Source organism: Dendrobates tinctorius, unplaced genomic scaffold (genome assembly GCF_039654945.1).
Source record: "Dendrobates tinctorius isolate UK_male_01 unplaced genomic scaffold, ASM3965494v1 ptg000038l, whole genome shotgun sequence".
NCBI classification, from domain to species: domain Eukaryota; kingdom Metazoa; phylum Chordata; class Amphibia; order Anura; family Dendrobatidae; genus Dendrobates; species Dendrobates tinctorius.
Genome location: NW_027361706.1, coordinates 23,386,078 through 23,409,504, shown reverse-complemented (window position 1 = coordinate 23,409,504; position 23,427 = coordinate 23,386,078). Strand labels below are relative to the sequence as shown.

The window sequence follows — 23,427 nt, the reverse complement described above, 5'->3', positions numbered from 1 at the left end:
TTAGCCATGAAATGACAATATTTATTTACGTCATTTATTCCTCTATTATTCCAATGGGGTGCATGAATAGGAACAAGTCAGGACAAGGTTCCCATGGACAGCCTTTATCTGAAGCTCAGATGTACAAGTTGCACACAATGGCCTTCGTGAGCAGAACAGAAATTTAACAAATAAGTAGCAGGGTCGATGCAGTGATTCCAGCATTCCTTTTTTTTTTTTAAAGCACGGAAATGGAAAAGTGATTGTACTGGTGAGACTGATGTTTTAAAGAAATTTAAAAAAATATGCATTTTTTTACATTTTAATTGTGTTTGTCATTTGTATAGAGCATAGTAAAATATATTTCTCATGTAGATACTTTGTAGCAACTTTACATTTTTGCTTGTCTTGCTTTTTAAGTCATGGTATTTTTCTTGCATCTGTACCAAAGCTCAAATCGTTCTTTCACCAGATTTCACAATACAAACTACGTCCATTATGAAATAGACCTGATGAAGCAGGTGTACTTACTATGAAAATTGAAGTCCGAATGGCTGTGTAGTGTTTTTTTTTTTAATCTCTTACGTGATCTTAGATACACCTATAATGTGTTATTTTAAATATCTGATGAGTCAAGTTGGTGCGAATCAATTAACAGGACCTTGTTGGTAGTCAGTTTGTCCATCAGATGGTAACCCTGATGACATCCCTGGCTCTTCTTTTTGTTATCCAGCCTGGTCCAACAGCATCGCTGTGGTCTCATGCACATGTGATGTCACAGCCAGGCCGGCTAGTGAAAAGAAGAATTACGGATCCCGTCAGGCAAGAAGCAGTTGTCAAGATTTACATCCGGCATCTACAGATTATTCGTGCAGCCGCTGGACTGGGTCCTGCAAATCGATTCTCTGCGTCCTGTCAATCGATTTACCCCAAGTCTGCTGTTAAGATAACTTTTTTTAAAAATGTATTGGAATGGATTTTCAGAGTAAGTACATCAGCCTCATCAGTTCTAACAGATCTATCTAAAAAAAAAAAAACGTATGTAGCTTGGATTTTGATTCACTTTGAGATATTAATATAAGCACTGAAATTTTTGCAACTCCATTAAGTTAAAAATATCAGCAAAGGAGTGAGTTAAATACCCACGTATTCTCACAATACAGAATACCAAATCAGCAATCGAGAATAAACATAAAACATAACTTTTAATAATGAGTGTAAAAGCTACCAAAGATAGTAGTGCAAGTAAAACACTAAATCAGGAACCACAAAAAATAAAGGAAGTAACTGTATTAATCTTTATAACAGATTACTACCAATATGTACATGTGGCTATTCCAAGTCCAAATTCTTGAGGGATTGGACCAGAAAAACTTGGACTAAATCAATGCAAAAGACCAAGTAAAATATGAACAGTTTCCTTATCAGAGGAACTAAAGGCCTCTACCCTGTAAAGGTTATCAAGGAATATGCCTATTCATGTATATAACAAAGACATAAAAACCATCAACAAAAGAAAAGGAATGATCTCACCACATGAAGATGGAGGATGTCCAGGATCAGATGTCCCATCAGAGTCATATCAGGTCAGGAAGAAGGGAAATTCACCCTATACAAGCCCTGTTAGAACTACAACTGACACCCATGACTCCCGCCCTAACAAGGGCAGTCCACATCTAATCCCTGTAAACCAGAAGCCCTACAAAGTCCCTGTGCATCCCGACGCGTTTCGTCAATAAATGACTCTTCAGGGGACATATTAGCACAAACTGGGCATCATCACAGAGTATACAGGCTGCCTCCCAGGATAAAAATGGAGTGAGGCAGACTAATGAGAAGGGCGCTTAAATAAACTGCCAATCAACTAGAACACATCCACCTGAGATGACTTGGAACGCACGCCGTCCACCATTGGTCCCTGTGGGACGCAGGCACATGATGAGTGTATCAGTGGAAAACGCCCACCCTCCAAACCATGCAATAGTGCATAAATGCCGGCGTATCCTGCGGCAAGCGCCGCCCTATTTCCGGTTGCGTCATACTGCCCAAAAGCAAAATGGCCGCCACACTTCCGGTCATGCGCACTCGTCGGTGCCAGCAAACAAGATGGCCGCCACACTTCCGGTCATGCGCACTCATGTTAAAGCAGCGCCAACTGAAAGGAAGTAAAGCATGCGACAAAGGTCGCAAAATGCTGCTGGAAGGCAATATCGTCATGCGCGCTTAACACAGTCAATAAGCTTGATATTATAAGCGAATAATAATAATAATAATAATAATCTTTATTTATATAGCGCCAACATATTCCGCAGCGCTTTACAGTTGAACAGTTTCAAACACAACAGTCATAAGTAACAACGTTAACAATACAATAATTAAAGCGAAATAAGACGACCCTGCTCGTGGAGCTTACAATCTACAATGAGGTGGGGGGGATACAAAGCACAGGTTTGTATTTACAATGATGTATTTACAATGACGGTCCAGCCATCTTCAGGGGGTGGGGGTTAGATGGAGATAGTGAATGGGCTACACACACACAAACATGACTTTGATTACTGAATGTGATAGGCCGCTCTGAACAAATGTGTTTTGAGCGAGCGCCTAAAACTATGCAAATTGTGGATGGTCCTAATATTTTGGGGTAGAGCATTCCAGAGGATTGGCGCAGCACGGGAGAAGTCTTGGAGGTGGGAGGTACGGATTAGGGCAGAGGTTAGTCGAAAGTCATTTGCAGAGCGCAGCGGTCGGTTAGGCCGATAGACAGAAATGAGGGAGGAGATGTAAGGGGGTGCCGCACTGTGGAGAGCTTTGTGGGTGAGAACAAGTACTTTGAATTGTACCCTGTAATGAATTGGCAGCCAGTGTAACGACTGGCGAAGAGCGGACGCGTCTGAGAAACGATTAGCCAGATGGACAACCCTGGCTGCTGCATTAAGGATAGACTGGAGAGGGGAGAGTCGAGTGAGAGGGAGGCCAATTAATAGAGCATTACAGTAGTCTAGGCGGGAGTGGATCAGGGCGACAGTGAGAGTTTTTGTTGTTTCCATGGTGAGAAAAGGGCGGATTCTAGAGATGTTCTTTAGGTGTAAGCGGCATGAGCGGGCAAGAGATTGTATATGGGAGGTGAAGGAGAGATCGGAGTCGAACATAACACCCAGACAGCGCACCTGCTGTCGGGGTGTTATTATGGTGCCACCCACAGAGAGGGAAATGTCAGATTTAGGGAGGTTAGTAGATGGTGGGAGCAGAAGAAGTTCAGTTTTGGAGAGGTTGAGTTTCAGATAGAGAGCAGACATGATGTTGGAGACTGCAGACAGACAGTCAGTGGCGTTCTGTAGTACAGCGGAGGTAAGGTCAGGGGATGATGTGTACAGTTGTGTGTCATCAGCATAAAGATGGTACTGAAAGCCAAATCTGCTGATGGTCTGTCCAATTGGGGCTGTATAGAGAGAGAAGAGAAGGGGGCCAAGGACTGAGCCCTGAGGTACCCCAACAGTGAGAGGAAGAGGAGATGAAGTGGAGCCAGAAAACAGAACACTGAAGGAGCGGTCGGAAAGATAGGAGGAGAACCAGGAAAGAGCAGTGTCCTTAATGCCTAGTGACTGGAGCCTAGAGAGTAGGAGAGGATGGTCAACAGTGTTGAAAGCTGCAGAAAGGTCGAGAAGAATGAGCAGAGAATGGTCACCATTACGTTTTGCTGTCAGAAGGTCATTGGTCACTTTGATGAGTGCAGTTTCTGTCGAATGTAGGGGGCGGAAACCGGACTGTGAAGGGTCTAGGAGGGAGTGAGTGGAGAGGTAACGGGTAAGGCGTGAGTATATCAGGCGCTCCAAGAGTTTAGAGATGAAGGGGAGATTGGAGACTGGTCTGTAGTTGTTTGTGCAGGATGGGTCAAGGGTGGGTTTCTTTAGTAATGGAGTAATGATAGAGTGTTTGAAGGAGGAGGGGAAAATGCCAGAGGAGAGGGAGAGATTAAAGATTGTAGTTAGGTGAGTTGTGACGACTGGGGAGAGAGACTGGAGGAGATGTGAGGGAATGGGGTCGGTTGTGCATGTAGTTGGACGAGAAGAGGAGAGGAGCCTGGAGACTTCTTCTTCTGTGATGGGAGCAAATGTGGAGAGTGAGCCAGGGGAAATGCAGGGAGGGATGGGAGTCACTGAACTTGGTGATTGGGAGCGGATTTCCTGACGGATATTGTCTATTTTCTCTATAAAGTGGGAGGCCAGGTCATCAGCGCAAAGTCTGTGATAGGGGCTTGTGCTTTTGGCCTGAGGAGGGAGTGAAAGGTGTCAAAAAGTTTCTTGGGGTTGTTGGATAGTGAGGAGATCAGGGTGGTGAAGTAGGTCTGTTTGGCGAGGTGAAGGGCAGAGTTATATGTCCTTAACATAAATTTGAAGTGTATGAAGTCTTCTGGTGTGTGTGTTTTCCTCCATAAGCGTTCAGCACACCTAGAGCATCGCTGGAGAAATCGGGTTTGCGATGTGAGCCAGGGCTGTTTCACTCTGTGTTTGGAGGTTCTGAGGGTGAGGGGAGCTACTTGGTCAAGGGTGCTTCTAAGAGTGTCATTGAAGTGATGTACAGCCAGATCAGGACAGGACAAAGAAGAGATTGGGGACAATGATGAGTGTAGGGAGTCTGAAAGTGTATGAGGGTTAATGGCTTGTAGATTTCTGACTGAATGGTAGGTAGGAGGGTGCTGGGGTGAGCGAGGATTTGTGAGTGTAAAGGAGAGAATGTTGTGGTCAGAGAGGGGAAGCGGTGAGTTATCTAGGTAGGAGATTGAGCAGAGCCGGGCGAAAACCAGGTCCAGGGTGTTACCGTCTTTGTGTGTTTCAGAGGTTGAGAGCTGAGAGAAGCCTAGAGAAGTGGTTAGTGATAGAAGCTGGGATGCAGATGTGGAAGTGGGGCTGTTAATGGGGATGTTGAAGTCTCCCAGGATAAGGGTTGGTAGTTCTGAGGACATGAAGTGCGGCAGCCAGGCAGAGAAATGGTCCAGGAAGTGGGTGGGTGAGCCTGGGGGCCGGTATATGACCGCTACTCTGAGGGAGAGGGGACGAAAGAGCCTGATGGTGTGGACTTCAAAAGAAGGGAATGAGAGTGATGGAACTGGGGGGATGACCTGGAAAGTGCATTGTGGGGAATAGACAGATCATAAATCTCCAAAGGCCTCAAACACCAGAATAATTACAGAAAATAGAGGCACAAAGAGAAAATTACCAGAATCAAAATAAAGCAAGATGGAAAATGACAAAAATTCAAACTCAGAATAAAAGGTAGCAAAAACAAGTAAAAAACAGGGTATTTTGCAGTATATACAAAAGAAATATAAAACACATATATCAAACCCTAGATATAGCAGCCAAAATTGAGTAGATCATTAAGCCCTCTTGGGGTCATAGTATTCAAACAGAAGATCCATTTAGTCTCTTTTTGTAGAATGATGCGATCCCAATTACCACCTCTTGGTGGTTTTTTTACCCTTTCAATCCCCACAAATTGAATAGAATTAACATTCCCTCCTTGGCACAGATTGATATGACGTGAAATAGGGGTATCTCTCTTGTGGATAATATCTCCAATGTGTTCCCCAATTCGACGTTTGAATTCTCTAATGGTTTTACCCACATATTCTATGCCACATAAACAGGTGGCCTTATAAATGACTCCCTTGCTGCTACAGTTAATAAATTCCCTAATTTGATATATCTGTCCTGTAACATTACTGGTAAAACCAGCACCAGGAGAAATATGGGAACAAGCAACGCAGTGGCCACATCTGAAGCAACCATTCACATTAGAGGGCAACCAAGTGGTACGGGAAGGTCTGGTGAAATGACTGTTGACAAGCCGATCCCTTAAGGAACGGCCTTTCTTATATGTGATTAAAGGTCGTGTCGAGAGTACTCATCCAACATCCTTATCCATCAATAACACAGGCCAATGTTTGGCCAGAATAGCACGTACATCACTTGCTCCATTGTCAAAAGTGGTAATCAACCTCATTTCACCTTTATTTTCAACTCTGGGTCTGGGTCTAAGGAGTTCCATTCTACTTTTACTCTTAGCATGTTTATAGGCATGTTTCAAAACATCAAGAGGATAACCCCTGTCCAAAAATCTGTCTCTAAGTTCTCTCGCCTGTCTCTCAAAAGATTCATCAGTAGAGCAATTTCTACGTATCCTAAGGTATTGACCCTTAGGTACTCCACGTTTAAGATGTATAGGGTGGCTACTATCCCACCTCAACAAAGAATTAGTAGCCGTGGGTTTCCTGTAGGTACAGGTGGTAATAGTACCATCATTTTTCCTCTCAATCAATATATCAAGGAAGGACAATGAAAACGGATCAATCACCGAAGTGAAAAATAAACCACAATCATTATGATTCAGAGTGTCTACAAAAATAGAAAAACTATCCTTAGAACCCTTCCACAAAATCAGGATGTCATCAATATATCGGACCCACAGCTCAATTCGTTCCACAACATCTAGGCCACTCCTAAAGACCTGAGTCTCCTCCCACCAGCCCAGGAACAAATTTGCATAAGCCGGGGCACATGGACTCCCCATAGCGGTGCCCCTGAGCTGGTGGTAGATCTTGTGGTCAAACAAGAAAAAATTCTTAGTGAGACAAAAACGAAGTAGCCTGATGACAAACTCGCTGTGGGTCCGATACTGACATCCTCTAGTGTTCAAAAAGTATAACACGGCTTCAAGCCCCTTATCGTGAGGTATGGAGGTGTAAAGCGCCTCCACATCAATACTACCCAAATTAACCTCGGGATCAACACATAATCCCTCTATTCTGCGAAGAAGGTCAGGGGTATCCTGCACGAAGGATTGTAATGAGGCAACAAAAGGCTTAAGGATACGATCCAAATAAATACCAATGTTGTGGCTGATACTGCCCATACCTGACACAATAGGTCTCCCCTTTAAAGGGGAAAGACCCTTGTGTAATTTCGGTAGGCAGTAAAAGGTAGCAACTATCGAATCTTTAGGCATAAGAAAATCAAATTCAGATTTATCAATAACTCTCATGGATAAACCTTCATCCAAGATACTTTTAAGTTCAGACAGATAATCAGAAGTAGGGTTATGATCCAAAATCTCATAACTCACTCTGTCCTCGAGGAGGGTCTCACACATTTTAGAATATTGTATCGAGTCAAGGATGACCACATTGCCACCCTTATCTGAGGGTTTAATGACAATGCGGTCATCCTGCTCGAGCTTATTAATAACTGCCATTTCCGTTTTGGTGCAGTTATATCTAGAAAAGATCTTCTTTCCTTGTAAAGATTTCAGATCTTCTGTAACCAAATTTTCAAAAATATCTATAGCAGACACATCTCCCACAGAAGGGGGCATTTTAGTGCTCCTATTTTTTAATTCAGTGAAAGGACCCCTTCCAAGGTCGTTGGGGTTCATTACACCAATACTAGATAACAAACGTACATCTGGCAACAAATCAACAGGAATCCCCATATCCATACAGGTACGATTATCCTGTTGGAGAAAGAACTTTCTCCAACGTACCTTACGTAAAAACAAATTAAGATCTTTAATAGACCGAAACAGATCAAAGTCTGTACTGGGGACAAATGTGAGACCCTTTTGCAAAACCTGCAGTTCTTCACGGTTGAGCACCCTAGAGGACAGGTTAACCACTTGTATACCGTTAGTGACCAATGAAGATACTGAATTAGGGACACGACTAATGGGTAAAGTGATGTTAGAATAGTTATTCCCAGGAACAGTTCTTATTTCCGTACCGGATGTTGACGGTTCCTTAAAGGATAACTCTGATCTAAAAAATGCGATCCTGTAATAGTATCGGATCTGTCAAGAGGACCACTATGACCACGGCCTCTAACTCTACCTCTATTCCTCCCCTTATTGCTTCTACCCCTTCCCTCGGTATCAGAGAAGTCAGTGTCTGTAGAGGACAAATCAGTTTCAAGATCAATGTTGTTATTACGATTACCAATAACCAAATAGGCCTTGTTATCCTTAAAGTCTTGAGCGTCCCTCAAATACTGGCGTTGTTTACGCTCCTTGAGATGATATTGGAAACGCTCCAGATTAGTTTCCAACTTACTTTCCTTTAAGGAAAAGTCAGTCTCCGTAGAGAATTTTTTGGTAACTTCAATTTGATCTCTCAAACGATCATTCAAAAGACTCAAGAGTTTTCTTTTCCTCCTCCAAGAGGAGTTGCATAAGATGAAGAGAACTACTTGTAGCCTCTTTTTCCCATTTAGCAATAAAACTGGGGTTCTTATGTCGTGCCCCTGCTGAAATATTAATTCTTAATCCTCGCGGGACAATACCCGCCTTTAAATAATTTTCAAGGCTCTGTACCTCCCACCATGATATAATCTGGTCACGGTATACCTTAGTGAGTTCTTTAAAAGCAACGCTATATGTAGGGAGATATTTTTTCTGTGTGAACGAGTGTTCAGAAAATACCTCCTTTGCTTCAGCTAGCCATTGGTCCGTATTTAGACCAGTTGACAGAAAACCTGCCATACCCAAGAAATAATAGAAATATCAGCAAAGGAGTGAGTTAAATACCCACGTATTCTCACAATACAGAATACCAAATCAGCAATCGAGAATAAACATAAAACATAACTTTTAATAATGAGTGTAAAAGCTACCAAAGATAGTAGTGCAAGTAAAACACTAAATCAGGAACCACAAAAAATAAAGGAAGTAACTGTATTAATCTTTATAACAGATTACTACCAATATGTACATGTGGCTATTCCAAGTCCAAATTCTTGAGGGATTGGACCAGAAAAACTTGGACTAAATCAATGCAAAAGACCAAGTAAAATATGAACAGTTTCCTTATCAGAGGAACTAAAGGCCTCTACCCTGTAAAGGTTATCAAGGAATATGCCTATTCATGTATATAACAAAGACATAAAAACCATCAACAAAAGAAAAGGAATGATCTCACCACATGAAGATGGAGGATGTCCAGGATCAGATGTCCCATCAGAGTCATATCAGGTCAGGAAGAAGGGAAATTCACCCTATACAAGCCCTGTTAGAACTACAACTGACACCCATGACTCCCGCCCTAACAAGGGCAGTCCACATCTAATCCCTGTAAACCAGAAGCCCTACAAAGTCCCTGTGCATCCCGACGCGTTTCGTCAATAAATGACTCTTCAGGGGACATATTAGCACAAACTGGGCATCATCACAGAGTATACAGGCTGCCTCCCAGGATAAAAATGGAGTGAGGCAGACTAATGAGAAGGGCGCTTAAATAAACTACCAATCAACTAGAACACATCCACCTGAGATGACTTGGAACGCACGCCGTCCACCATTGGTCCCTGTGGGACGCAGGCACATGATGAGTGTATCAGTGGAAAACGCCCACCCTCCAAACCATGCAATAGTGCATAAACGCCGGCGTATCCTGCGGCAAGCGCCGCCCTATTTCCGGTTGCGTCATACTGCCCAAAAGCAAAATGGCCGCCACACTTCCGGTCATGCGCACTCGTCGGTGCCAGCAAACAAGATGGCCGCCACACTTCCGGTCATGCGCACTCATGTTAAAGCAGCGCCAACTGAAAGGAAGTAAAGCATGCGACAAAGGTCGCAAAATGCTGCTGGAAGGCAATATCGTCATGCGCGCTTAACACAGTCAATAAGCTTGATATTATAAGCGAATAGACAGATCATAAATCTCCAAAGGCCTCAAACACCAGAATAATTACAGAAAATAGAGGCACAAAGAGAAAATTACCAGAATCAAAATATATTGATGACATCCTGATTTTGTGGAAGGGTTCTAAGGATAGTTTTTCTATTTTTGTAGACACTCTGAATCATAATGATTGTGGTTTATTTTTCACTTCGGTGATTGATCCGTTTTCATTGTCCTTCCTTGATATATTGATTGAGAGGAAAAATGATGGTACTATTACCACCTGTACCTACAGGAAACCCACGGCTACTAATTCTTTGTTGAGGTGGGATAGTAGCCACCCTATACATCTTAAACGTGGAGTACCTAAGGGTCAATACCTTAGGATACGTAGAAATTGCTCTACTGATGAATCTTTTGAGAGACAGGCGAGAGAACTTAGAGACAGATTTTTGGACAGGGGTTATCCTCTTGATGTTTTGAAACATGCCTATAAACATGCTAAGAGTAAAAGTAGAATGGAACTCCTTAGACCCAGACCCAGAGTTGAAAATAAAGGTGAAATGAGGTTGATTACCACTTTTGACAATGGAGCAAGTGATGTACGTGCTATTCTGGCCAAACATTGGCCTGTGTTATTGATGGATAAGGATGTTGGAGGAGTACTCTCGACACGACCTTTAATCACATATAAGAAAGGCCGTTCCTTAAGGGATCGGCTTGTCAACAGTCATTTCACCAGACCTTCCCGTACCACTTGGTTGCCCTCTAATGTGAATGGTTGCTTCAGATGTGGCCACTGCGTTGCTTGTTCCCATATTTCTCCTGGTGCTGGTTTTACCAGTAATGTTACAGGACAGATATATCAAATTAGGGAATTTATTAACTGTAGCAGCAAGGGAGTCATTTATAAGGCCACCTGTTTATGTGGCATAGAATATGTGGGTAAAACCATTAGAGAATTCAAACGTCGAATTGGGGAACACATTGGAGATATTATCCACAAGAGAGATACCCCTATTTCACGTCATATCAATCTGTGCCAAGGAGGGAATGTTAATTCTATTCAATTTGTGGGGATTGAAAGGGTAAAAAAACCACCAAGAGGTGGTAATTGGGATCGCATCATTCTACAAAAAGAGACTAAATGGATCTTCTGTTTGAATACTATGACCCCAAGAGGGCTTAATGATCTACTCAATTTTGGCTGCTATATCTAGGGTTTGATATATGTGTTTTATATTTCTTTTGTATATACTGCAAAATACCCTGTTTTTTACTTGTTTTTGCTACCTTTTATTCTGAGTTTGAATTTTTGTCATTTTCCATCTTGCTTTATTTTGATTCTGGTAATTTTCTCTTTGTGCCTCTATTTTCTGTAATTATTCTGGTGTTTGAGGCCTTTGGAGATTTATGATCTGTCTATTCGCTTATAATATCAAGCTTATTGACTGTGTTAAGCGCGCATGACGATATTGCCTTCCAGCAGCATTTTGCGACCTTTGTCGCATGCTTTACTTCCTTTCAGTTGGCGCTGCTTTAACATGAGTGTGCATGACCGGAAGTGTGGCGGCCATCTTGTTTGCTGGCACCGACGAGTGCGCATGACCGGAAGTGTGGCGGCCATTTTGCTTTTGGGCAGTATGACGCAACCGGAAATAGGGCGGCGCTTGCCGCAGGATACGCCGGCGTTTATGCACTATTGCATGGTTTGGAGGGTGGGCGTTTTCCACTGATACACTCATCATGTGCCTGCGTCCCACAGGGACCAATGGTGGACGGCGTGCGTTCCAAGTCATCTCAGGTGGATGTGTTCTAGTTGATTGGCAGTTTATTTAAGCGCCCTTCTCATTAGTCTGCCTCACTCCATTTTTATCCTGGGAGGCAGCCTGTATACTCTGTGATGATGCCCAGTTTGTGCTAATATGTCCCCTGAAGAGTCATTTATTGACGAAACGCGTCGGGATGCACAGGGACTTTGTAGGGCTTCTGGTTTACAGGGATTAGATGTGGACTGCCCTTGTTAGGGCGGGAGTCATGGGTGTCAGTTGTAGTTCTAACAGGGCTTGTATAGGGTGAATTTCCCTTCTTCCTGACCTGATATGACTCTGATGGGACATCTGATCCTGGACATCCTCCATCTTCATGTGGTGAGATCATTCCTTTTCTTTTGTTGATGGTTTTTATGTCTTTGTTATATACATGAATAGGCATATTCCTTGATAACCTTTACAGGGTAGAGGCCTTTAGTTCCTCTGATAAGGAAACTGTTCATATTTTACTTGGTCTTTTGCATTGATTTAGTCCAAGTTTTTCTGGTCCAATCCCTCAAGAATTTGGACTTGGAATAGCCACATGTACATATTGGTAGTAATCTGTTATAAAGATTAATACAGTTACTTCCTTTATTTTTTGTGGTTCCTGATTTAGTGTTTTACTTGCACTACTATCTTTGGTAGCTTTTACACTCATTATTAAAAGTTATGTTTTATGTTTATTCTCGATTGCTGATTTGGCAACTCCATTAAGTTAAGCAGAGCGGCCGCCGCGCCTTATCTTCCGTTATACGAGTGCGATTTATTGCAGAGCGATAGACATCTAGCAGAAAGAGAATCTGTCTTGTAAATCCTCAAACAAAATAGGTAGCAGCCCAATATCTTTTTTTTTTTTTCAAAGACTTTGATTCATTTTGTCTCGGATCGTGAGATGAAGCTTAATGCTTTTTTATTGAGTTGTTTGAAGGAAATGAGAAATGTATAAACTCCACGGCGGCTGCTGACAAAAGTCTTCATTTGCATTCCCGCACTGGCAGATTACTGCTAAGTATTAGTGACTGGCAGCTAATTCACCCGCAGCTTAACAATAACCGTCCCGGACTTCAAAATGCGAAGGAGACGTTAAAGTGCTTTCATTTCTACACGGAAGACTGTGTGTAAAGGAGGCCAAAATTACAGTGGCGGCACAACCAAGGCGGGGGACGGGGGGATCTCTTTAAATGTTTCCATTAAAATAATCAGTGTTTTGCCGGATTTCCACCCTAATTATATGTGTTCGGTTCAGTGCTGGATTTTTGTTGCAGTCCTCCTCCATAGTAATTAGCTTCACATCTGAGTTAGATGCCTATTATATTCTTATGTAAACACCATTTTTTTTTCATCTGTTTTACCTCGGCATTTGTGTTGGTGCTTTTATATTTATGGATACTGTGTGTGTATATATATATATATATATATAAGGGCTGCTAAAAGTCAGCCGATAAGTCTTATGAATCCGCCCAGAGCACGCACTGTGTACTGCAGGGATTCGCCAGAGGCTGTCTGGTGGTCGTGGCTACAAGTGTATGGAATGAGGCCACTCCCCGTCTGGTGACGCTGCAGGCCAGTGGTCGTGGTCGACTAAACGGCGCCGCCTCGCTCCATACTTGTCTATGGAAGCAAGGCCACTCCCACTGGCAGGGGGTATGTATAACTCATACATACCCTCCAGTCCCGGGTCACAAACTGGCGAATCCTCTTAGTGTGCTCTGTGAGTTCAGGGGGGATTTATAAGTCTGCAGTCAGACAGAGTGACTGCAGATGTATCGATTTGGACTGGAGAACTCCTGTAACGTCCTGTTCACACAAGCACTGTGCACAGAACGATCGCTAAAAAGATTGTTTTGTGCATAGAGAGCACAATGTTATCGGCAGCACATGTGCTGTTTACACAGGACAATGTGCTGCTGAGAACTTATTTTTTAACATTGATTTAAAAAAAACATGTCACCCAACAAATGAGCATTTTGTTTGTTCGTCTGTTTAGACTGTCCGGTAATCAGGAATTCCTAAGGATTCCAAAAATTAAAATCTGGTCTAGCTCTGATTTGAAGCATGAAATGGAAGCTACATATCGCCTTGTTGACCAATTCGTTATGAACCAGACTAAGGGCTCATGTAGACGGCCGTATTTTCAGTCCGAGTACCATTCGACAAAATATCAGAACGGGCTTGGACCAATGTTTTTCTATGGGGCCGTGCACATATCCGAAAATCGCAGCATGCCCGATTTGGATCCATTTATTTTACCGGACTTGGCCGTGCAAGTCAATAAGTCTGCGGAAAACATAGGTCTTCACTCTGATAACCTCTGAGTGCTGATTTTCATGGACTGACAGAATGGAGAAGATGGAGACATTTTTTTCACCATCTTCTCGTCATCCGAGAGAATTGGATCACACTTTGATCAGGTTTTCATTAGCATAATCGTCCCAATTTTCTCAGATGAGCGAAAATACGCTGGTGGGACCCTAGCTTATCTTAAAGGCCTCCTAACACATTAGATAAAAGTTGGTCAACTATCTAATTGATATGGGGGTCTCCTGACTCTCTTCTGACAGATGATGGTGAAATAAGGATCCATCCTGTAGAATTTCAGAAGTTGATCCCTTTGCTTGTGGCGATTAAGCCATTGCCATAGTAGTATGCCAATGGGAGCCGAGTGTTCCTGGGTACAATGAAGTGGTTTGGCTGACAGTGATCTGATGTGTATGTCCAGCTGACGTAGGGCTTTTAGTCTGCTTGTCTGAAACTGCTTAGGGGACTCTGTCAACATAAAAAGACTGTTCAAACCAGGCACAGGCGCTCGGTGCACCCTGGGCCTGACTGGGTAGTTGAGTGCACCTTCTCATCTGCTTGTTTTCCATTTATATGTTTGATCTCCTCTTTCTTGATTGACAGCTCTGACTTTACAGCACCCAGATAAGCACAAAGACTGATAAAAACAAGTAGATGGGAAGTTTCACTGAAATGAGCGGCCATGCCATGGGTGCACCAAGCGCATGTGCTTCGTTTGAACAGTCATTTTGTGCTGACAGACTCCCTTTCAACATTAGAATAAAGTCGGACAAAAATATTAATTTCATCAGGACTCGTTAAGCATTTAATGTTTATAGGGGAGTCCCAACCCAACATCATCTGAAAAATGTAGAAAAATGTTTGAAAAAGGCTTCAGGACAGAGGCCGAAACGCATCACATGGATTGATGGGTTGAAACTTCAATGGAATAAAGTCAAGAGTTAATTGCAACATACGTGAGCGTCGGTCTTCATAGACATTTACACGTGGGACCCTAATAAGGAATAGCTATGAGGAGTCACTGTTGCATGCCCTGCTAGTTTTATCAGGACATCGTATAGATCAGTGGTCCCCAACCTTTTTTGCACCAGGGACCGGCTCAAGCAAGACCATTCTTCCAGGGCCCGGCAGGGCGGGGATGGAGGTGTGGCAGGGGTGGGGCTTTGGTCATAAGGGGGCGGGGCTATAGACGGGTTGTAGTTTAGTAGTGCATACTTATCATTTAATTATAACATTTATAATGTGAATGTGACTCAACTCACCATAGGTTTTGAATGAGTGGGAGCACCGGACTTGTTTCCCTGTATCAGTGGGAGCACTGGGCTTGTTTTCCTGCAACAAGACGGTCCCATCTAGGGGTGATGGGAGACAGCGACACCCTTATATACATGGCTCCGCTTCCAACCTTGTATGCATGGCTCCGTTCCCACCCTTATATACATGACTCCGCTCCCACCCTTGTATGCATGGCTCCGCTCCCACCCTTGTATGCATGGCTCTGCTCCCACCCTTGTATGCATGGCTCTGCTCCCACCCTTGTATGCATGGCTCTTCTCCAACTCTTGTATACATGGCTCCGCTCCCACCCTTGTATACATGGCTCCGCTCCCACCCTAGTATACATGGCTCCGCTCCCACCCTTGTATACATGGCTACGCTCCCACCCTTGTATGCATGGCTGGGCTCCCCCCGTCCTCCCCATCATACTTACTCTCACACCGTCTCTGAACTTCCCTGTATCTCTATCCTGGTGCGTCAGGTTCTTCCTATGCGGAGCGGTCACGTAGTACCGCTCATTAAGGTCATGAATATGGACGCCACGCCTATGGGAGTGGAGTCACATCCATATTCATGACCTTAATGAGCGGTACTATGTGACCGCTCAGCACTGGATGAAGCTGCCGCGCCCGACAGGGATGCAGGAACTGAGGGTGAATATCGATGTCTTATAGAAGCCGGCGGTTGCAGCTGTCACTACAGTGCTACAGCCGCCGGCTCCCCTTGTGTTCAGCATTCTGAGCCGTGGCTCCGCGGACTGGCAACAGAACTGCAACGGCCTGGTCCTGGGCCGCGGATGGTGGTTGGGGTCCCCTGGTATAGATCATATCCTATATAGAGAATGGCTTGGTGGGATGTCCTCAGACCTCAGTAATTCGTCCCTTAATATCTGCTATAAACACCCCAGCAAACGCTGCGTTAGGGAATGCGATTCCTTGACCTTTATAATCAGGTATTAGAGGACAGAGGAATATTTCACGTTTTGTAGCTTGATGATGAAATCATTGGATCGAGGAATTGTGACATTAAGGTCCTGATCTTCTCCCTCAGAATCTCATTAAATAGAAATTGGAGGCAGAGATTGTAGAAGAAGGAAGAACTTCTAATAGCAATGAAACAGAGATTGGGGCGAGAAAGGCTGGAATTGACTCATTAGCCTCTATATCGATAAATTACCGCCCAGCAGTATAAACGATCAGTGTGTGCTGTGTATGTGACGTACAGCGAGGCTCACTCCAGGATCCGCTAAGGAGACTTTATCAGGCTCATCACATTCAGCTATTAGTTGAAGCTTTTTACTATTCCACATCAACATAAATCAAAAGAAAAAGGGAACAGATGGGGAGCCGGGCCAAAGAGGGACTGTACTTCTCAATACTCCTATAATGAGAACTTTCCAATCTTCTGCCTAATTGTAAAGTGTTCCAGAACACAATTATTATGGAGACCTCTGACCCCTGAAACATGTCTGTGCTCTATTCCAATCAATATAGAAAACTACGATCAAGGGCAATCTGGGATGGATGGATGGATAGATATTAGATAGATAGATAAATAGATGATAGATAGATAGAAGGATAGATAAATAGATGATAGATAGAGAGATATTAGATAGATAGATAAATAGATGATAGATAGATAGAAGGATAGATAAATAGATGATAGATAGAGAGATATTAGATAGATAAATAGATGATATATAGATAGAAGATAGATATTAGATAGATCGATAGATAGATAAATAGATGATAGATAGATAGATGATAGATAGATACTGTAAATAGATGATAGATAGATAGATAGATAAATAGATGATAGATAGATAGATGATAGATAGATACTGTAAATAGATGATAGATAGATAGATAGATAAATAGATAGATAGATGATAGATAGATAGATAATAAATAGATGTGCGATACATAGACAGACAGATAGATAATAGACAGATAGATTATATGATAAATTTATGACATGGATATAAGATACAAATCCCAAACCCTCGGGGCAGCATTTCACTTTGCTGTTCTGCCCCCATTTTTTGGATATTGTATAAAAAAGGTTTAGGTGATAACTTTTGGGGCTTTTCATCCATTTTTGCATGAAAACCGCTGCTTTTCTTTTACTATCTCTAGACAGATAGATAAATAGACGAGAAGAAAACTAAACCCGATAAGGATATTGACATACCAGTGGGATTTTTAGAACACCCATCTTGGCAGTATGTGGGACATGATGGTTACAGTACAGAGCCATCCATCCTAGTTATTCATGCACATGAGCATCACTATCAGCAGTTTATGCACTTTTTTTAAACTTTTATCCATATATTGTTCTATATTTTTATGCAGATGATGCACGATGGATCGGTATATTATGATTTGTTCACCTGTTTGTTTATCGAGTACTACAGATGTATTATGAGGATTACAATGTTAATGATGATCTTTTATGTAATTAATGCACCTTTAAATATGCGATTTGTGCACTTGGTACAATGATTGAGAAAGGTTCATCTTATAAACTGAAATGTCGCCACATGAGCCATTAAAGTTCTATAACGTTGCCCTTTATGTTCGGAGTGCTACCTCCATTTATTCTCTCTACTATTTCTATTTTTTGCAATCGAGACCTTTTATGTCGCTCAGACGCAGATGTCCAGTATGTTTTTGGGCTGATAGATTACTCTCTGACATTACTGTGAGCCACATGGCACTTACTATTTGCTTCTATTGATTATTGACAGGGATTACTTAAGATTTGAAGGCATTTGCGACATCTGGGTGTTAATAATCACTTTTTTTTTTGTTTGACATAAATCAGGAGAATGTAGAAGATGGTCATGAAGGGTAAATTAGAGATCCCACTCTACAAGAGAGATGTATACTTTACTTTGCATCAGGCTGGAAAGGACATAGCAGAGGAGCTTGTCCCCCCGCAGCTCCCAGCATTACTAAGATCACTTACACCAGACCAGGTTTACAAAAATGGAAGCCAATTCTGAGTTATTGCTAGGTTTTCCATTCTTGGGACAAACCTTTCATTTTCTGCCCTAGCCCTACATTTATACACACTGGCAAGAGGAGAATGAGAAGCTGGCATCCTTCCTTGGCACCGACGCGCGTGATTTTCTGGCTATGCTTCTTTCATGACAATGGATTAAATTTGGATGTCAGACGACTAAGTAAATGCCATTTCTAGGGTTGTGCATATAATGAGTTCTATACAGTACTGTTAAAAAATGAATTTATCGGACAATAATTTACCTCTACATCAAAAAATATACTAAACAAAATAAAATGTTTGATTCCTATTTGTTCATCACATTTTACTGCCCTTTACTTCTGCTGGTTGCCCATATTAATGTCACTGGTCTTTTAGGAAAATGAGAAAGCAGAATGAGCACCTTCCTGTGGATCGTTGGACTCTACAAGGTCAATTTTATTAATCAAATCAGTGTTTTTATACAGAATCATCTGGAAATGAGTATTTTTATTCTTGCAGGAGGCAGGTGAGATCTTTCTACCATGAAAGGAACACTAACACAAAGTTGGTTTAAGGGATGACTTTAAGGGGTTGTCCAGGTTTGGGGCTCAAGTCTGCAGTCACATGTAGTGACTGCAGACTTGAGAATCCTCACTGTGGGCACAGTGTGCGCTGTCAAGATTCTCTGGGCTGGTCATCTGACCACAAGTATGCAATTTTCATAAATGCAGTCACATGCCGACTAGACTTAATTCACTTGTATTGAGCGGGGCCGCACATGTCTAGTCAGCATGTGATCACATGTGCCAATAATTTATGTAAAGCGCAGTAAATGAGTAAAATAAATAAATGTATGCAAGTCGGATACTTGTACTCACGCGCTCCCAATACGGGCATGGAGAATCCTGACAGCGCACACTGGGTTTATTCACACGTCTGCAGTCACTCTTCCCGATGCCATACATGTATATTTTTAGGACACGCAGCGAATCCCACTTGCATCATTTCATTAATCCACATAACGCCACTTTTCGGTTGATAAATGTGTCCGGCGGTGAGCTTATATTTCTCACTGTCATTATCGTAGGCTAATGGCCGCCCATGCTCACATTTTGCTCAGTAATTACCTAGTTACAGTATCATTCATAAATATGCATGTATTCGGATGAGCAGCATTTTCCCGGACAGCTTTTCCATACCGTCACCGCAGACTGTATCTGAAAAATATGATAACAGGGAAGAATAGATTGTAAGAAATTGCCCAACAAAGACTGTAATTTCAGTGTTCGGGTAAAATAAAGAAAATTAATTAATGACTGATATAGGTCCATTTATCAGGGATCGTACTTTCGTCTTCATTGAATTCTGCCCAATGTTTTCTGATGCCCGGAAACCCGTCCCTGCTGCTCAGATGCAACCACAACCGCGTTAGCAATAAATGTCCTGAAGTCAGAATCATCTTTTATATGGAGAAAATCTTTCACCATTTAATGAGTAGAACTAGATGAAGGGTTTTAAAGGAGTATTTCGGAAAATCACATTCTTGTTACCGAGAAATCTTCATAGAGATGTATGGAAGCCGTGCCGCTCATCAGCAGCAGGAATTTCTACTGGAAATGAAAAAACACAAGTAAAATAATTTAAGTAATAGCTGCAGAAATGTAAGCGATGTCTGCTCCATCTGGAAGTAAAACGGACCGCTGCAGCCAATCACATCCTGTTGACTTCCAAATGAAGCATATATTGCTTCCAGAGCACCCTCTAGGGTACCCCAAGGGGTACTAGAAGGTGAATATGCCTTCGTTTACACCTTTAAAAACAACCATGCCCTAATTATATTTCTTTGCAGTGCAGGACGACCCCTTTAAGTCTTTTAGAATTGTCTTTGCTTGTCAAACAGCTAATATTTATATTCAGCCATCTATTAGTTATACCCGCTTATGGGAAAGCTGGGTGAAAGCTAACACCCAGCTTTTCCTGACTTCTGAATGGTGACATTGCCTTCCTCTGCTAAGATAGAATTTCATCAGTAAGTATTCACCATAGTAGATATTTCTAAGTAAGGAATATGAAAAGATGAAGACTTTTGTGGAAGTTGTACCATATTTTTCGGACTATAAGATGCACTTTTTCCCCCCAAAATTTGTGGGAGAACAGGGGGTGCGTCTTATGGTCGGAATATACCGTACTTAATTACGGTATATTCCGACTATATTAGCGAGATCACAGCAGCAGTCGAGCGATTCTTCCTGTGGTCCGACACTGCATGGCAATAATCTCACTCCCATCCCGATGCGGCAGGCTCGGCGGTGTTCAGTGTCTCGGGGGGCTCCAGCGAAATTTTGTGAAAGCCCTAAGCCCGCGCACTTCCATTACCTCAATGCTGTGGCCTCCGGGAGAATGGCCGCCAGAGGCGGCGCATGCGCAGATTGAGATCTTGGCAACAAGATCTCAGGACGGGAGACAAGATCTTGTTGCCGAGATCTCAATCTGTGCATGCGCCGCCTTCTGCGACCATTTTCCTGGAGGCCACAGCATTGAGGCAATGGAAGTGCGCGAGCTCAGGGCATTCACAAAATGTCACCAGCACCGCCAAGCCTGCCACACCAGCCTTGGGATGGGATTTCCCAGAGACCACTGCATCGCAGCAATGGATGTGCGGGGGCTCTGGGCTTTCACAAAATGTCGGCGGAGCCCCCGCACCACCGAGCACCGCCTAACCTGCCACACCAGCCTGGGTCATATCGAAGAACCACTAAACACCCCCTGTGACTCCGCTCCACCAGAGCTGCTGATCCCTCCAGGGTAAGCTGAATTCAGGACTGTAAGACAGACCCCCATTTGACACATTAATTTTTTCCCCCATTTTTCTTCTGAAGATTTGAGGTGCGTCTTATCCGATGCGTCTTATAGTCTGAAAAATACGATAATTATGGCTTTCATGATGATGTCTCCAAGCTTGCCCTAAGTCATCATTCACACGTGCATGTAAGAAAATGGTATTGATATCATCAGTGTGTCACCGCGTGTTCATTTTTACCATCAGAGTGTCATCATGTGTCCGTTCTTACCATCAGTGTGTCATCCGTCTGTCCGTTATTTTACCATCAGTGTGTCATCCGTCTGTCCGTTATTTTACCATCAGTGTGTCATCTGTGGTTCCATTCTTACAAACAGTGTGTCATCCGTGTGTCAGTTTTTACTATCAGTGTGTCATTGGTGTTTGCATTTTTATCATCCGTGTGTCATCAGTGTTGTGCACTAATATTTGGTCTATGCGTCCATTTTTTACAATCAGTGTGTCATCAGTGTTTGGTCATTGTGTCCGTTTTTACCATCAGTATGTAATCGTGTGTCCATTTTTACCATCAGTGTGTCTGTTTTTACCATCAGTGTGGTCATCGTTGTTTTTCACGGATGGATAAATACACAAATAAATGACAAAGCTTCTCCTATACTTTGCAATGTTAAACGCAGACGGCACTCAAACTTGTACACTTGCCTTTTGTGTGCTGTGTTTTTCTCGGACCCATCGGTAATATAACGGGCTAAGCGTCACTCTGTCTGAAGCCTCTATAGACTGTGCAAGTGCGACGCGCCTGCGCAGTCTTGCTCCAGACAGAGTGACGCATCCCCCCACAGAGTGACGCAGACCCCCAAGAGATCGCGGTATGCGTAAGCACTGAACGCATACCGCGATCTCTGCAGCACCTTACCGAGCCGGTGTTGCTGTTGCCACGGGGTCTTGCGCCTTCATGGGACGTCAGGAGAGGGCGGGGTATGGCGCCGGAATTGGCGCCTGCGCAGTCCGCGCGTATCGCTGCCATTTTGTAGAAGACACACTGCAGTGTGTCTTCAACAAAGTGGCAGCGGAAAGCGAGGACTGCGCAGGCGCCGAGTCTGTCACAACACGCCCACTGCAGACATGAATCGGCGTCTGCGCAGTCTGCTCTTACCGCCGCCATTTTCTTGGAGACACACTGCAGTGTGTCTTCAAGAACATGGCGGCGGAAACCGAGGCCTGCGCAGGCGCCCAGTCCAGCACCACAATAAGCCCAAAACAGGACAGCGCTGGACACGGGGAAGAAAGGTGAGTATAAATGGGGTTTTTTAATGTGTGTATAGTTTAATAGGGGTGAGGGGGACCATTCATATCAGGATTGGTGGGTGAGGGGACCATGCATACCAGGATAGGGGGTGAGGGGACCATGCATACCAGGATTGGGGGGGTGAGAGGACCATGCATACCAGGATTGGGGGGTTAGGGGACCATGCATACCAGGATTGGGGGGGTGAGGGGACCATGCATACCAGGATTGGGGGGTGAGGGGACCATGCATACCAGGATTGGGGGGTGAGGGGACCATGCATACCAGGATTGGGGGGTGAGGGGACCATGCATACCAGGATTGGGGGGTGAGGGGACCATGCATACCAGGATTGGGGGGTGAGAGGACCATGTATACCAGGATTGGGGGGTGAGAGGACCATGTATACCAGGATTGGGGGGTGAGGGGACTATGCATACCAGGATTGAGGGGTGAGAGAACCATGCATACCAGGATTGGGGGGTGAGGGGACCATGCATACCAGGATTGGGGGGTGAGGGGACCATGCATACCAGGATTGAGGGGTGAGAGAACCATGCATACCAGGATTGGGGGGTGAGAGGACCATGCATACCAGGATTGGGGGGTGAGAGGACCATGCATTCCAGGATAGATGGGTGAGGGGACCATGCATACTAGGATAGGTGGGTGAGAGCACAATGCATACCAGGATTGGGGGGTGAGAGGACCATGCATACCAGGATAACAGAATGGCGGCGGAAAGTGAGGAATGTGCAGGCGCCGAGTCCTGCACCACAACACGCCCACTGCAGACATGAATCGGCGTCCGCGCAGTCCGCGCTTACCGCCGCCATTTTCTTGGAGACACACTGCAGTGTGTCTTCAAGCACATGGCGGCGGAAAGCGAGGTCTGCGCAGGCGCCCAGTCCGGCACCACAACACGCCCAGATCAGGACAGCGCTGGACACGGGGAAGAAAGGTGAGTATAAATGTTTTTTTTTTAATGTGTGTAGTTTAATAGGGGTGAGGGGGACCATTCAAACCAGGATTGGGGGGTGATAGGACCATGCATAACAGGATTGGGGGGTGAGGGTACCATACATACCAGGATAGGGATGAGGGGTGCAGCACATACCAGGATGGGAGACCATGTACGATTAAAAATGCCCGCCACCCGGGCGTAGAACAGGTTGATAGCTAGTATACTTATATTGGCCCTTGTCATCTCAAAAAACGGACATGTCTCCGTGACTTTTTGCACGGACCCACGGTCTATGTAAAAACACAGATATGTGAACAGCACCATTGATTATAAAGCGGTGGTTTATTCATG

The 23,427-nt window shown here is 43.7% G+C and overlaps 1 protein-coding gene and 1 long non-coding RNA gene across 7 annotated transcripts in view; one reads left to right on the top strand and one right to left on the bottom strand.

Annotated features, from left to right (window-relative positions):
- LOC141088274 (uncharacterized) overlaps positions 1-20,383 on the bottom strand; it is a 37,649-nt gene extending 17,266 nt beyond the window's left edge. The window contains exons 1-2 of one of the 2 annotated variants that reach the window (XR_012231879.1): positions 19,372-20,383; positions 19,152-19,241 (exon numbers count right to left, since the gene is read on the bottom strand). This is a non-coding gene — a long non-coding RNA (uncharacterized lncRNA). Of the gene's footprint in view, positions 1-19,151 lie in introns of both variants that reach the window. The other variant, XR_012231878.1, reaches the window with a different exon arrangement.
- IQSEC1 (IQ motif and Sec7 domain ArfGEF 1) overlaps positions 1-23,427 on the top strand; it is an 893,482-nt gene that overhangs the window by 577,860 nt on the left and 292,195 nt on the right. The window lies entirely within an intron of this gene.